The sequence below is a fragment of the Heterodontus francisci genome, chromosome 17 (genome assembly GCF_036365525.1).
Source record: "Heterodontus francisci isolate sHetFra1 chromosome 17, sHetFra1.hap1, whole genome shotgun sequence".
NCBI lineage: Eukaryota > Metazoa > Chordata > Chondrichthyes > Heterodontiformes > Heterodontidae > Heterodontus > Heterodontus francisci.
In genome coordinates, this window is record NC_090387.1 from 43,193,023 (window position 1) to 43,207,633 (window position 14,611).

Consider the following 14,611-nt stretch of genomic DNA (forward strand, 5'->3'; position numbering starts at 1 on the left):
ATCATCTCCATCACAAATAATACCCATTTGCACCAGTATATCGCCCAGCTCCGCCCCAGCCACAGCCTAATAGCTGTCAGAATTCTTATCCATGCCTTTGTCACCTCCAGAGTGAACTATTCCAATTACCCCTGGCTGGTCTCCTATCCTTCACCCTCCATAAACTATAGTTCATCCAAAACTTTGCTGCCTGTACCCTATCCTGTACCAATTCCCAGTCATCCATCATCCCTGTGTCTGCTGATCTACACTAGTTCATGCTTCACCCAGATGTATCAAATTTAGCATTCTCATTATTGTGTTCAAACCCTTCATGGTCTCCCACCCTAGCTTTATAACCTGCTACAACCATCCAAGAACTCTGTGTTCCTCCAACTCTGGCCTCTTGTGTACCCCTCAGCCCCTATTCCCTTTGCCCGCCATTGCCAGCACTGCCTTCAGTGGTCTAGCACCTAAGCTCTGGAATTCCCTCCATAAACGTCATTGCCTACACACTTCTGTCTCCTCCGTTAAGCCACTCCTTAAAATGAGGCTGTTTGACCAAGCTTTTAGTCACCCCTCCTAATATCTCTATCTTTGGCCAATTCTTGTCTGACTGTACCTCTGTGAAGCACTTAGGACATTTTCTTCATTAAAGGCATTATCTAAATGCAAGTTTTTCATATTGTTGTTGTTATCCTTTATTAATTTAGATGGCTTGGTAGATAAATAAAAAAAATGTAATAATTTTCTTATGGTGTTGATGTCAGATTGAAACTTTGTTGGACAGTTTGCCAGTTACATAAAATTGTATGTAAACACTTCCAAAATTTGTAAGAAATGTTTCTGATAATTTCTGATAGAGAAAGAAAAGAACTGCAACTTGAAGTCAAAAGATAATATACAGCACATTGTACACTGCAAAATTGCACAGAAATCTATTATGGGGCATTAAGTTTTTATAATAATGGGGGCATTTGAATAGAAAATACCTCACTTACCTTTACTCTCAAGTGGCAGCTATATTCACACAGCCTAACTCAACATTGGTTAACAGTTAGCATCTGCATGAAATAAATTCTCTCTCTTATCCTGTGGCTCACTAAATAAAACAGATCAGATTTCATTGCCACACTATCCTCATTATGGCACCAGGCTTTGTATAGTTGGGACATACACACACACACATATATATAGTATATATTATATATATATTATATATATAGAGAGAGTGAGATAGAGAGAGAGAGAGAGAGTACAGAAGTCTTACCTTAGCAAATGAACTGCATACTTGTTTTAGGACTATCTGGCTGGTTGGAAAACACCAGTGAGTTTAATAGCTGAGCTTTGTACTGAAAGATTGTTAAGAGGGGTGTTCCACTTCCCTATCATAAAAAGAAAAATACATAAAGATATGATGTAAAGTGAACTGCAACAAATTCTCCAAATCACAGCTATATTCAGAGGTCAAGGAAATTCAGCTGAAAAGGTTAAAGATGAAATAAAATCTAGCAAGTGAGAATGAAAATCTATCCTAAAGCAAGGCCACTGGTGACGTGTTCTAGACAAGAAGCTAAATACTGCATAGCACTGGGATCTTTCATTTTCATCAAATCAATAAAAGCTTATATTTATCAGGATTCCAGGCAGCTGCCGTTTCTGACAACCTCCACTTTATTTCCCACTTCTCATGTTAAATCAGACCAAAGACTATAAAAGAAGCAACCTTCTATGCTACTTACACCTGAAGAGACAATTCCATTAAAAGCTTTTTTAATGTTGTAGAAGCAGGGTCTGATATTATATTAACAGGAGCTTCTAAACCTCTTTGTTCTTCTACCCATGCTGCAGCCCAATGCCACCCAAAAACTAGCAAGGGGATTTGCAGACAAAAGTGAAAGTACTTTTTTGTTCAGTCATACCCTAGTAAAAAGGGAAAGCTTGCTGCTAAAACAGTGGCCATTCTAATCATCTGTACAACAATATTTGCTATCAGGCATTCTAAATAGATTATCAGCAGTCCATCTGTGTCATTATTGATTTATAAGGCTTTAAGCAGCTTTCGAATGGAAGCTTTCCCACTAAGGGGCTTCTTGTACAAATCAGAGCCACACTCAGAAACAGCAGTCTTTACTGAAGCTGAGAAAAGATTGTACTTGAAACACGAGTATGCAGACCACAAATTTAGATGCCATTTATTCCTATTCTTTTCCCAATGATAATCAAAGTGGATACATAAGTCATCCACATTCAGGTTATTTACATAAATATGTTACTAGTGTATAAAACAGGCATCATTAACATATGAATACCATATGCAAATGATAAAGGCAGAGCAGATGTTAGTGCATGTAATTGACCTATATGTGAATTGCTTCTGAACCTCATACTGTATTAGTACTCTACACAGTAACTAGATATAGCCTAAAAAGTGCATCTCTGAAACACTACACTAGAAATGAACCTGACAGGGTCCCAGAGATGTTAAAACAAGGTCACTGTCACCACTGTATTTCGCTGTCATCTGCATTCTGTTTCTTATAGATGACATCATCATGTGGCTGTGTAAATCGATAACTTAATAGCATTTGGAAAATGCTGCAGTCTGAAGCAGGTTATAAAGAATGCCCCCGTTTTATTCCTTTTGTTGCTAAAATGTCATATGTCTTAAACTCAGGTTCTTGCATGAATGCACAGTGAAAAACAGATGCCATTTTTTTCCTCTCAGGCTTTATTTTTCACTTCTTCTCAGAATAACATTAAATTGTAGTAAATAGCCTTTTGTCAAGAGGCCAGGGACCACCCTGTATATGATAATGCATTAGTGACTAGCTTTCCAGCTCCTGAACAGAAACATTCACAGACTTAAGGGGTAGATACGAAGCAGTATTGTGTACAGCCGGTGAACAACTGCAGCACATACTAATAGAAGCACACATAATAAATGATTGTGTTGGGGTCTAACAGGGGTCTAATAGGCAGTCCGTTCTCTGAAAGGGTCAGCTTTATATCTATGATACAAAACAAAATTACAATATGTGCTGCCATTGTATCTTTCGCATTAATAAAAAATCCTTGCATTTCAGCTTATTTTCTCATGTCAGGATGTCCAAATTCCCTGATAAATCACGTTAAGTTTTATGACATTCTATTCAAAGCATAGTTTACCACAGTATTCACGGGCTTTAAGACCTTTTACTTTAAATGAATAGAGGAGCTGGCCAATCTATAGGCATCATTTTAAACCCCACCCCACCCCCTGCTTCCCTTTCTTCTTAGTAATTCCAGCATCTTCCTCACCTGCATTCTAAAATTAACAAGATCGATTGCAACCATGGATTAGAATTCGAGGTAGAAATCTATTAAAGTATTAATGCTCCTGGTTTGGTAAGCTTCATATATTTCAAATACAATCCATTCTCTTTTACCCGTGAACAATAAATCAACAAACACACTCAAAAAATTAAAATATGAAGTATATCTGGTTTTAGCAAATTTCCCATGTTTCTAAAATGATGTTTGTTTCTATGGTTTTGTAATTCATTCAATCTGTATTGATTAATGCAGTATTGTACTGTAATATCCTTCAGGAATGCAACTAACATCTTCAGTAACTTCATCTGGTGTCTGTTTTCAACAGTAAAAGCCACAAAGCTGCCTAGTAGCTACAACGTTAGCTCCTTGGGTTCACAACCAAGAGACCCCAGCTCAAATCCTAGTCTCAACTGACATTTTTGTAGAGGGTGACATAGATGCACTTAGCACAGAATTTTTAAGGGAAGAGAGGTCAAATTGGCTTCCAGTCTTTTCTGTATGGTTCAAATGTGGCTCTTGGATCTTGTCCGTGGAGAACTGACACCTATCTGTAGAAAGATCCATTTCGCCAATCTGCCCTTGCCAGTGTTGAAGGTAACAGGAGGAGTGGGAGAAAGCAGGGGAAAAGTATAAACTAAAATGCACAAAATAAAACCAGGACAGTTTGTCAATTAGTCAGATTAGAAAAGAACAACTACATTTCAAACATAATGAGTCAATATTTATCATATGCCAATTTGTTTTTATGGCATTTCTATAAAAAGTGCAGAAAGGGTGGCGCATTGAGATTATATGCCTCTCCTCATGGGCACAAAGCATGCGCCAAATTGATTTTGCCTGCCTTTCTTTTAGAACAGCCGAGCTGCCAGCAATATATGCAGAAGCAAGGGCAGATAGGATGGTACAGGAAACCAGCTCAATGGAGGGAGATTTTGCATTCTAGCCCTGCTACAGAGGACACAGTGAAGACTTTGAGGGTTCATCTTACAAAGGAAGACTGATGGTTATACTCCAGGACCTTCTAAGTACACTTGTGAAGGAATCTGGCCATAATGAGGGGTTATAAGGTTAAAAGAGTTATTTTTCAATGAATGAGGGATTAAATTTTTTTTTTAAAGGTTCATCTTCCTAAAAGGTTAAAAAAGCTAATCTCTATAATACTAAATCGACATACCGCCATGTGAAAAAGCTTGCCTCATCTTAGAACCATAGAGGCAGCTTCTGATCAAGAGGATTTGCTCCCTGATGTCTCAAACCTCACCACATGGTAAAATATTGATAACATAGTTTTGCAAGCTGTCACAAAAGCTACCACTGTGTACTGGTTGATAAGATAGTTTTATGCTGATACCCAAAACACAGGCAACTGATTTTTTGACAAAGCTAAGAAAACCCAAAAACTGAATTATAATTTTGAAACACAGTTAAATAACAAATGAAAATTGACCATCACAAAGTTTGCAGTTTGGCTTTCTTAGGAATCAAAGAGGACGGACCTTACCTAGAAATTAACAATTATACAGACTCATTTGGGAACTCAAGGGCAACAAACTTATCTGCAGTTGAGGTAACACCCTCATATGTAAGAAATTAGTTGTGCAACTTGAAAAACAGTATAAATATTGGAAGCACACATTGGATTTTTAGATTTGTTAAACACACTCCAATGTCTCTCATGGTAAAGGTACGACTATTGGAGTAAGGCGATGATAATTCTCTCCTTAACTGGGACAGAGGTCTTGCTAACTCTGTAGTCTTCCACTTGGGGATGTAGGGTAGATGTTACTTCAAATAATTGATGGCTATCCTGCTTAAACATATTATTGTAACAACTAGAAACAAAATTGTACTTTCTTTTCCGAGAACTACTAACGTTGAAATTGACTGTCTGAACAACTATGAATTGCATATTCAGTTCTTCAATCAACTTTTATATAAATTAGAATTTATATTGTCTCAAATAGTCTTCTGTATCACTAACACATGAACCCATCTCCGTAAACTCTTTGGCGGTGAGATACATTACTGAGGAGAGATTTGCAGACCCTTATAATATTTGGGTTATTATAATCTGGCTGAAACTTGTTAAAAAGGCTATCTGGAGGATGGTAATATTCTCAGCTGGTTCCTTTCCTTTAGGCAGAGTTGTATCAGTCCTTCAGACCCATTCAAGTGTCTTTGGTATCTGTCTTCGTCAACCTTAAGTTGAGGGTGATCATCTGAGAAGTACACCTGATCTGGGATAGCCCCAAAAAGGGGCTAGGATTATAATCCATACACACTAGCCTGTCTGCCAGTGAGCTTTGCTTTGCACACATTGGACTGGATTTTATTTTCCCACCACTGGGAGTGGAGGCGGGTGAAAAAAACGGCGGCCCACACATGCAGGCCGCGCGCCGACATGCTGCTGCGATCTAGCACGTGACGACTCATTATAATATGCAGGGCTGCAGCCTCTCCACCCAATCACCTGATAGGGGCGGCCTTGGCTGGTGCCATTTTTAAAGGGCTGCCAGGCCTGCATTGACAGATAACAGTTGACTCTGTTCCCCACCCCCCAACTATGCTAAAAATAAATGTTTGGCCTGTTCCCCCCCCTCCAAAGACACTGAAATTGCAGAGTTGATCTTCTCCCCACAACTGCACAAAGTGCAGAGGTCATCCCTTTCCTCACCCCCCTACACTAAAAATGCAGTGTTGACCCCGTTACCCCACCCCCACCAATACAGTCAAAATGCTCTGATCCCTCCCTTCCCCACCTCAGTGGTGCCAGCTTTCCCTGGATGTGTGTGATTGCTGCCCGTTGCATGAAAGATCTGGAACCGAAGTTAAGATCTCGGCAAATTGGATTTAAATATATGCATAGAGTTTATTTAAATATTTAAAGTCGGATCCCATTGCTGAGCGACCGGGGTGGTGCGGGGGGTGGGGGGGTGGGTGCGGGGGGTGCCGCCATGGAGCCTCCCCACCACCTTGAAGATTGGGCCCAGAAATTGCGGTGTCAGGCTCTGTGACCTTCCGCCTCCCCCCCACAAACATGGAGCGTGACATCGCGAGCCATACAAATTTCAGCCTATTGGCAGACAAGACAGAGACATCTAGTTTAAAGTTGCGTGAGGACTTTGCGCATGGCAGTATGGTTATGCAGTTAACCACGGAGCAAGTGGTCAGCCCTATGAACACTGCAGTGTAGCCCAGAGTGATTGAATCTCTGGTGGCACCTCTGACAGCTTCAATGAGAGCTCAGACCTCAGCCATTTTGTCTCTGGATTCTTATATCTTCTCTGGCTTTCAAAGGATAACATAGATAGTTACATCACTCCTGCACTCTGTTCTCACAAAGTAGTGGGAGTGCTGAGGCTCAGCCCCATGAGAGTGGTAATTGTGCCCTGTTAGGGGCAACCTCTCAGCAAGTGCCTTTGTCGGTTCCAGGCATCCAGCTAGACCAGACTGTCTTGGCCACCACCAAAATGCAGCAGTCTGCACTAGGCTCTCTATGACTAGAGCTCCTTGCGGTCATCCTCACGGCCATCGCAACTGCCCACAGTTCAAGTTCAGCAGCTTTCCATCTCCCAAATTATAGTCACTGGGAACCACCTCAGAGAACCACCAAAATAGTGAAACAAGCATAGGAGTCAGGAGCTACAGGTCAGTATTGGGGTAATTTTTAGCTCTCAATTGTTAAATCTTTGGAATCAAGCATGGAAAGGGTAGGTCATGTCTGACAAACCTGATTGAATTTTTGAAGAGGTGCCTAAAGTAGTGGACAGGGGAATCTCTATTTATTTGGAGTTCCAGAAGGCATTTGATAAAGTTTCTCTTAAGAGACTGTTGGCTAAAGTTGAATCTCATGGAATTGAAGGCAACGTTTTGACCTGGTTAGGAAATTGGCTGAGCGGCAGGAGACATAGCATCGGGATAATGAGCAGAATGTAACTCGCAGTGTCTCGCAGGGATCTGTGTTGGGGCTGAAAACATTCACCGTATTTATTATCGACTTAGATGATGGGATAGAAAGCCATATATCCAAGTTTGCCGATGACACAAAGATAGGCAGCATTGTAAACAGTGTAAATGGAAGCATAAAATTATAAAGTGATATTGATAGAATAAGTGAATGGGCAAAACTGTGGCAAATAGATTACAATGTACCCAAATCTGAGGTCATCCATTTTGCACCTAAAAAGGATAGAAGAGGCCACTTCCTAAATTGTGAAAAACTCCGAATAGTGGAGATCTAAAGAGTCTTGGCAATTCATGGACATAGATCATTAAAATGTCATGACCAGATATAGAAAACAAATAAAATAGCTGATGGAATGCTGGCGCAGTGGTTAGCACCGCAGCCTCACAGCTCCAGCGACCCGGGTTCAATTCTGGGTACTGCCTGTGTGGAGTTTGCAAGTTCTCCCTGTGTCTGCGTGGGTTTTCTCTGGGTGCTCCGGTTTCCTCCCACAAGCCAAAAGACTTGCAGGTTGGTAGGTAAATTGGCCATTATAAATTGCCCCTAGTATAGGTAGGTGGTAGGGAAATATCGGGACAGGTGGGGATGTGGTAGGAATGTGGGATTAGTGTAGGATTAGTATAAATGGGTGGTTGATGGTCGGCACAGACTCGGTGGGCCGAAGGGCCTGTTTCAGTGCTGTATAACTAAACTAAACTAAAAACTTTACATCTAGAGGACCAGAATACAAGGGTATAGAAAGTCATGCTTCAGCTATACAAAGCCCTGGATAGAGCACACCCGTGAGCAGTTCTGGGCACCATACTTTACGAAGGATATATTTGCCTTGGGGAGAGTGCATGGTAGATATACCGGAATGATACGTGGACTACAAGGGTTAAGCTACGAGGAGAGATTACATAAACTAAGGTTGTATTCCATGGAATTTGGAAGGTTAAGGGCTGATTTGATCCAAGTTTTCAAGACATTAAGGCGAACAAATAGGGTGGATAGAGATAAACTATTTCTACTGGTTTGGGAGTCTAGGAATAGGGGGAATAGTCTAAAAATTACAGCCAATTCTATCAGAACTGAAATTAGGGCTGGAATTTTACATTGGGTGGAAGACCCCGCCCACCGGCCAAAACATTGGCGGCGAGCCCGCCTCCACCAAGCCTGGGGAGCCACGCCAGGATTTTATGCTCCCCAGGCCCTTAATTGGCCTTGGATGGGACTTCCACCTCTCTGAGGCAGGACGTCCCGCCTCCAAGAGCTGCCAGCCAATCAGTGGGCCAGCAGCTCTCAGTCCCAGCAGTGCCACTGGGAGCAGTGGCCACTGCTAGGACTGCACCCAGCCAACAGTTTTGGGGCCTCGCCACGGACAATCGGCTGGGGCGGGGGATTTATTTCTGTGGGGTGTGCCCTCCATGGGGGCACAGGTTCCCCGATCAGGAAGGCCCCCCCAGCCCACAAGGAGGCCATGGGAGGAGGCACTTAAGTGGCAGTTCATTGGCCACTTAAGAGCCTCGATTGGCCTGGAGCAACAGGCCGTTTCTCACCGCCACTGCCCCTGGTAAAATTGCAGTGGGGGCGGGAAGGCACCTCCCACTGAATTTTATGATGCCCCCCACCAGCCCGCTCCTGTTGTGGGCTGTCGAATTCGGGTATAGGATACATTTCTACACACAAAGGGTGGTAGAATTTTGGAATTCTTTTCCACAAACAGCAATTGATGCTGGATCAATGGTAAATTCTAGATGTGAAATTGACAGTTTTTTAATGGAAAGTTGTTAAGGATATGAGGCAAAGGCAGGTATTTGGAGTTCGGCCACAGATCAGCCATGATCTCAGTGAATGGTGGAACAGGCTCAAGGGGCTAAATGGCCTATTCCTGTTCTTACATGCTGTGAAGACTTTTGCAGGAAGTGTAACACCTGCCTTTTTACCTCCTCTCTTCTCACTATCCAAGGCCCCAAACACTCCTTTCAAGTGAAGTAGCAATTTACTTGTACTTCTTTCAATTTAGTATGCTGTATTCGCTGCTCACAACGCGATCGCCTCTACATTAGGGAGACCAAATTGCAGATTGAGTCAGTCCACAAGCATGACCCCGATATTCTGGTCGCTTGCCATTTTAATTCACCACCCTGCTCTCATGCCCACATTTCTGTACTCGGCCTGCTGCAGTGTTCCAGTGAAGCTCAACATAAGCTCGAGGACCAGCACCTCATCTTCTGATTAGGCACTCGAAGGCCCTCTGTACGCAACATTGAATTCAACAACTTCAGACCATGACTTCCTTTTTGATTGCTTTTTTTTTTTACCATGTACCAGTCTTAAAATTGTTTTTCATGTTTTTGCTTTCAGACAGAGCTGTTCATTATTCTGCCATTAACAGTCTGGACAAATGCTTTGTCTTTTACTTTAGCTATTACTACTCCCCTTGCCTCTTATTTCATGACATCTTTGTCATTTAATCTCTCTTGCCCTCCGCCCTATCACAGACCTTCCCTTTTGTTCTTCTTCCCCCCCCCCCCCCCCCCCGCTTTCACTTGCTCAAAGACTGTTACATTTCTAACTTTTGCCAATTCTGATGAAAGGTCACAGACCTGAAACGTTAACTCTGTTTCTCTCTCCACAGATGCTACCAGACCTGCTGTGTATTTCCAGAACTTTCTGTTTTTATTTCAGATTTCCAGCGTCCGCAGTATTTTGCTTTTATTATTATTGAAGTCTTTTGGTGTATTTTACTTTTTTGCCAATTCCAATTTCGCCCTCTTACTGTTATGTTGTGGTATAGAATTATTTCCTATATATTTGTGAACTACAAGCTTGCTTTTATCCACTCTGTGGACATCTAGTGAGGTCTAAAGTAACCTAATGTATTTGCTGTGTGGACATTAAATAAAGCTAATGTAATGAGATGACATGTCTGATTTATACAAGGTCCATCGCTCCAGTACAGTGGCTAGGAGAGTTTTTCAGCGGCCGATACTCAAAATTTAATTCCTGCTCTTTGTGATTAGTGCCGTGGGATCTTTAGCAGGCCTGGCATTGGGTTACCATCCTAGGTGAAGGATGCCTCAGTTCTGAAATCACAAGCAAAGCTTATTCCATTATCGTGACATAATTCCGTTGCTCTTAGATGTCACTTCCTTCCTTGAGCCCCCACTTATGTGTCACAAGATTAGTACATACTTCAAGTGGAATCTGATACATAACTACTTAAAATGCTCTTACATGAAATTAAATATTTCAACTGTTAAGCAAAGTAGTAGACCCTCGGTCTTTGCTTTTGGGCTATCTGTAACCCTTTGCGTTATACCTTAGCACTGTAAAGGGCAACAGCAATAAACACATAAACAGCATTAAATGATTAGAAAATAACCATCTTTTTGTTCATGATTAAAGATAATCATTTAACTCAGAAGCACTGTAGGATCAAAAAGCTTTAACTGGTCTTTATTGTGAATGAAGTATAAGCTGCATCTCACTGATTGTGTAATATTTTGCTTCTATTAAGCATGGGGATTCTATGTAACTATATAATTAGTTCATTTATTATGCTGTAACCTTATGCCTGCTTCCCTATATATCCAGACTAACATTTTTAGCCAATAGTATGGTACAGTCACCATCAAAGCTTTGGTCAACCCACTAGAAATCATGTTTGAACTATGGCCAAATACCCCTGACCAATTTGCCCTCTCTGCCCTTGAGAAATCTGTGATAAGATGCATCTAACAGCCGATTTAAGCTTGTCAGGAACCACTACCATTGACCCTGGTGGACTTTCCAGGTCTGGGGAAGATTCCTCAATTTGTGGATATACTAGCCATTATGGACACACCTAAGGCCATAGAACTCATGTGGAAGAGTACAGAAGAAGTGTTAGTTTGGCAAGCGTGACTTTTCTACATGCCTTCCCTCACCACAACAAGAAAGAAGTTAAAAGCACCTCGTATTGTTCCCTTTGAAAGGGGGCTGCTGGATATTAATTTTTTTTTTAAACTTCTTTGAGTATTTCAGCCTCAATTCCAACCTGGGCCCCTAGATGGGATCCATTCTGACCCCAGTCAACCAGTACCCCCAGTCTGATTGGGCATACCTCCACCAACCACATGCTGGATTCAACTGAGGGCCCAGGATGCGGGAACTCCTGAAGTAGGAACTCCAAGCCCTGCCCCATTACAACAACGATCTTGTTTGGGGTGGACTGTCCTGAAAAGTTCAGCGAAACGCTAGCATATCTGGGTCTCAACCTAGTCTTGTCCTCTGGCAAAATCCTGTCAAATTTAAGATGGGAGTGTACTGGAAGAGGTCTGTTGAACTGTAAAAGTAGTTATTTCCAAAATGGTTGGATATCCACAGTATGAGTAACAACAAAAAATACTGGAATTACTTAGTTGGTGCATCATCACGATGAAATATTGAACTATCTTTTTTTTATCCAACATTTAATTTCCGCATCTGAAAGGTTTTTTTCATTTTATCTCCACTGTACAAGATGATAATATTACGAGTTCAACAATATCGATATTTACACAGAGGAAAATAACAGTAATGGATGTGAGCACTGAGCTGAGATTTATGTGATAATTCTTTACTGGAAGTACAAAAGTGGAATATATATTAATACCTTATATACCTATATTAAATACAACATAAATTATTCTGAACTTCATGCTGAAGAAATGCTTCCTTCCTCAGACTCCATCACAAAACCTCTGGTGTTACCAATCCTTTGTGTTCGCATTTATAAATTTGAATTTTTTTCGTATGTATGCACATTCCTGATATCTGCTTCAGGCTTTCATCATCTTGTGTCAATTCAACGTCCCAAACTGGTTCCTTTGAGCATGCTACCTACCAAACCATTTTATGAAAAATGCTCTATAGTCTACTGCTAATAATTCAAAGTCACTTTTTGTGCTAAAAATGCAACTTTGCAATAAGTTGAAATAGGCCATGTAAATAGCACAGCAAGGTGGAAATTTAGTGCAAACATGTGAATTATCAGGTAATTTTATTTAAGCAACTTTGGATTAAGAGTAGATTATATAACTAACCTTCCACCAGGGTGATTCATGTATTCCTCCATCCTGAGTAAAGACACATAAAACCAATTCAGTTTGATCTGAATCCAAATAGATTCTTAAATTACTCTGCTTTTTCTTCAAAATTCTTGGATCAAAGATTATACTTTTTATATAGTGAGCCAAAATCCCAGTACACATTATTGTTACAAAAAGGTTTTCTTCAATGGGATAAACAAAAATGAATTTGTTTTTAGCACTGACAAAAACAAAGTTGTGCTTGTGAATTGTGAAATGGACACACAATTACGACTTAAGGCGGCTGTAGCTTACAGTGAAACAAACAGAGGCCAGAATGTGCTCAGGAACAGCACCTCATCTTTCAACTGGGCATCTTACAGCCTTCCTACTCAACATTAAGCTTAATCATTTCAGACCATAATCTCTGCCCCCATTGTGTTTCCTTTTTCTTTGCAGATTTTTGTTTTACACCCATTCTTCTCTTGTTTTTGCTTTCGGGTGGCAATTGTTCATTATTCTGTCATTCACCCCTCTTCTAGAAACATCTTTTGTTTCTTTACTTGTCCCATCCCCACTTCATTTGGCCCTTCACCACCAACCCTTTTGTCATTTAATCTCTCCTGCCTTCCACCCAATTACAGAAGATCTTCCCTTGTGTTCTTTTTCACACAGCTCCCTTTCACTGGCTTAAAACCTGTCACTTTTCTAACTTTTCCCAGTTGTGATGAAAGGGCATTGATCTGAAACGTTAACTCTGTTTCTCTATTCACAGATGCTGCCTGACCTGCTGAGTATTTCCAGCATTTTCTGTTTTTATTCCAGGATATAATCACCATGGAAACTTCATAACTACCAAGAAAACATTTCCTCTTTTACTGAGGACAATGCAAGCATTAGGCCCAATCTGCCATAAACCCACTTATGGAAGGTGGATCCAAGTCCAGTTATCTTGAATGCCAAGAAATATAACATTTTAAAGCTCTACTGACACCTCATCCATTACAGCTGAACATCAGGTTTCCCAAGTAATTTTCAGATAAAAGGGCCACAGATTGAGATCATGCCAGTTATGGTAAATCAATTCTCTCCAAAAGTGACTCCCTTTTGAGTTTGCAATATCAGTGGAAGGGCACCTCATTTACACGGGGTAGGTGCCACTTTAGGGATATATTTGAGGCCTTCCTGTTTCATGCATCTGGAAGCTCAGACAACCTGCGGAGATTGGGAGCAGGCTGGGGGGCGGTGGGGTGGTGGGGTGGAGTTGTAGTATTGGAGGTGAGACAATTCAATACTGCAATGGGGGGTTAGGCTGTAATATTTTTCCAGATGAATGAACTAAAATGATTCCTCAGCCCTGATTATCTTGTGTATCTTAACAGATTTAGCTGTAGAAGATGAAAAAATAGCCATAATTAAGAACTGCATCAGTTTGTAGAATACCAAGCTGTTAAGCAAGAAGAAAGCTATTTTATGTAGTTGGACTCGCCAAGTTGCAGAGGGCTTTGGGCTGAGGAGGAAAAGTTAAAAAGTGCTCATAAGTCTACTTATCCAAGGAACCATGCTTTAATCAGGCACAGTTTCATACAAAGTCCTATCATGTTTGAGTTAAATCCAAACTGGAAAATTGAATTACTGCATTATGCAGCAGAAAATCAGGAAGACCAGTTCCCAATCCCATGGAAACATGCTGTGACACATTAGCCAGTTGAAATAAGAAGAATCTAGAATAGATAGACTGCTAATGTTTACAACATGATATGCAGCAAGACCTGGGCAACATCCAAACTCAAGCTAGTAAGTGGCAAGTAACATTTATGCCACATAAGTGCCAAGCAATGACCATTCCCAACAGAGAGTCTAACCACCTGCCCTTGACACTCAGTGGCATTACCATTACTGAGACCCTCATCAACATCCTGGGGATCACCCTTGACCAGACACTCAACTGATCCAGCCAGATGAATACAGTGGCTACTAAAGCTGTTCAGGCACTGAGTATTTTGCAGGAAGTGACTCACCTGGTTCACCAAAGGCTCTGTAGAACCTGCAAAGTACAGGTTAGGAGTATGATAGAATATGCTCCACTTGCCTGGATGTGTGAAGCTGCAAGAACATTTAAGAAGCACAACACTAGCCTGGACAGAGTAGAGCATTTGATCAGTACTTCAATCACTAGCCTAAACTCCAATCTCTCCATCACCAGTGTACCGTAGCTGCAGTGTGTCACAGGACGTACTGCAGCAACTCACCAAGGCTTCTTCAGCAGCACCTCCCACACCTATGGCCTCTGCCACCTTGAAAGACAAGGGCAACAGGT

General features: G+C 41.3%; 1 protein-coding gene across 15 annotated transcripts in view; it reads right to left on the reverse strand.

The window, feature by feature from the left end:
* Window positions 1-14,611, reverse strand: part of znf536 (zinc finger protein 536) — a 599,157-nt gene that overhangs the window by 391,347 nt on the left and 193,199 nt on the right. For 14 of the 15 annotated variants that reach the window (XR_010976700.1, XM_068049340.1, XM_068049335.1 and 11 more), the window contains exon 3: window positions 1,250-1,364. The exons of the other annotated variant lie outside the window; for it this stretch is intronic. The gene's annotated coding sequence lies outside the window, so the exon portion shown is untranslated. The remainder of the gene's footprint in view (window positions 1-1,249; window positions 1,365-14,611) is intronic. 15 annotated transcript variants of the gene reach the window in all.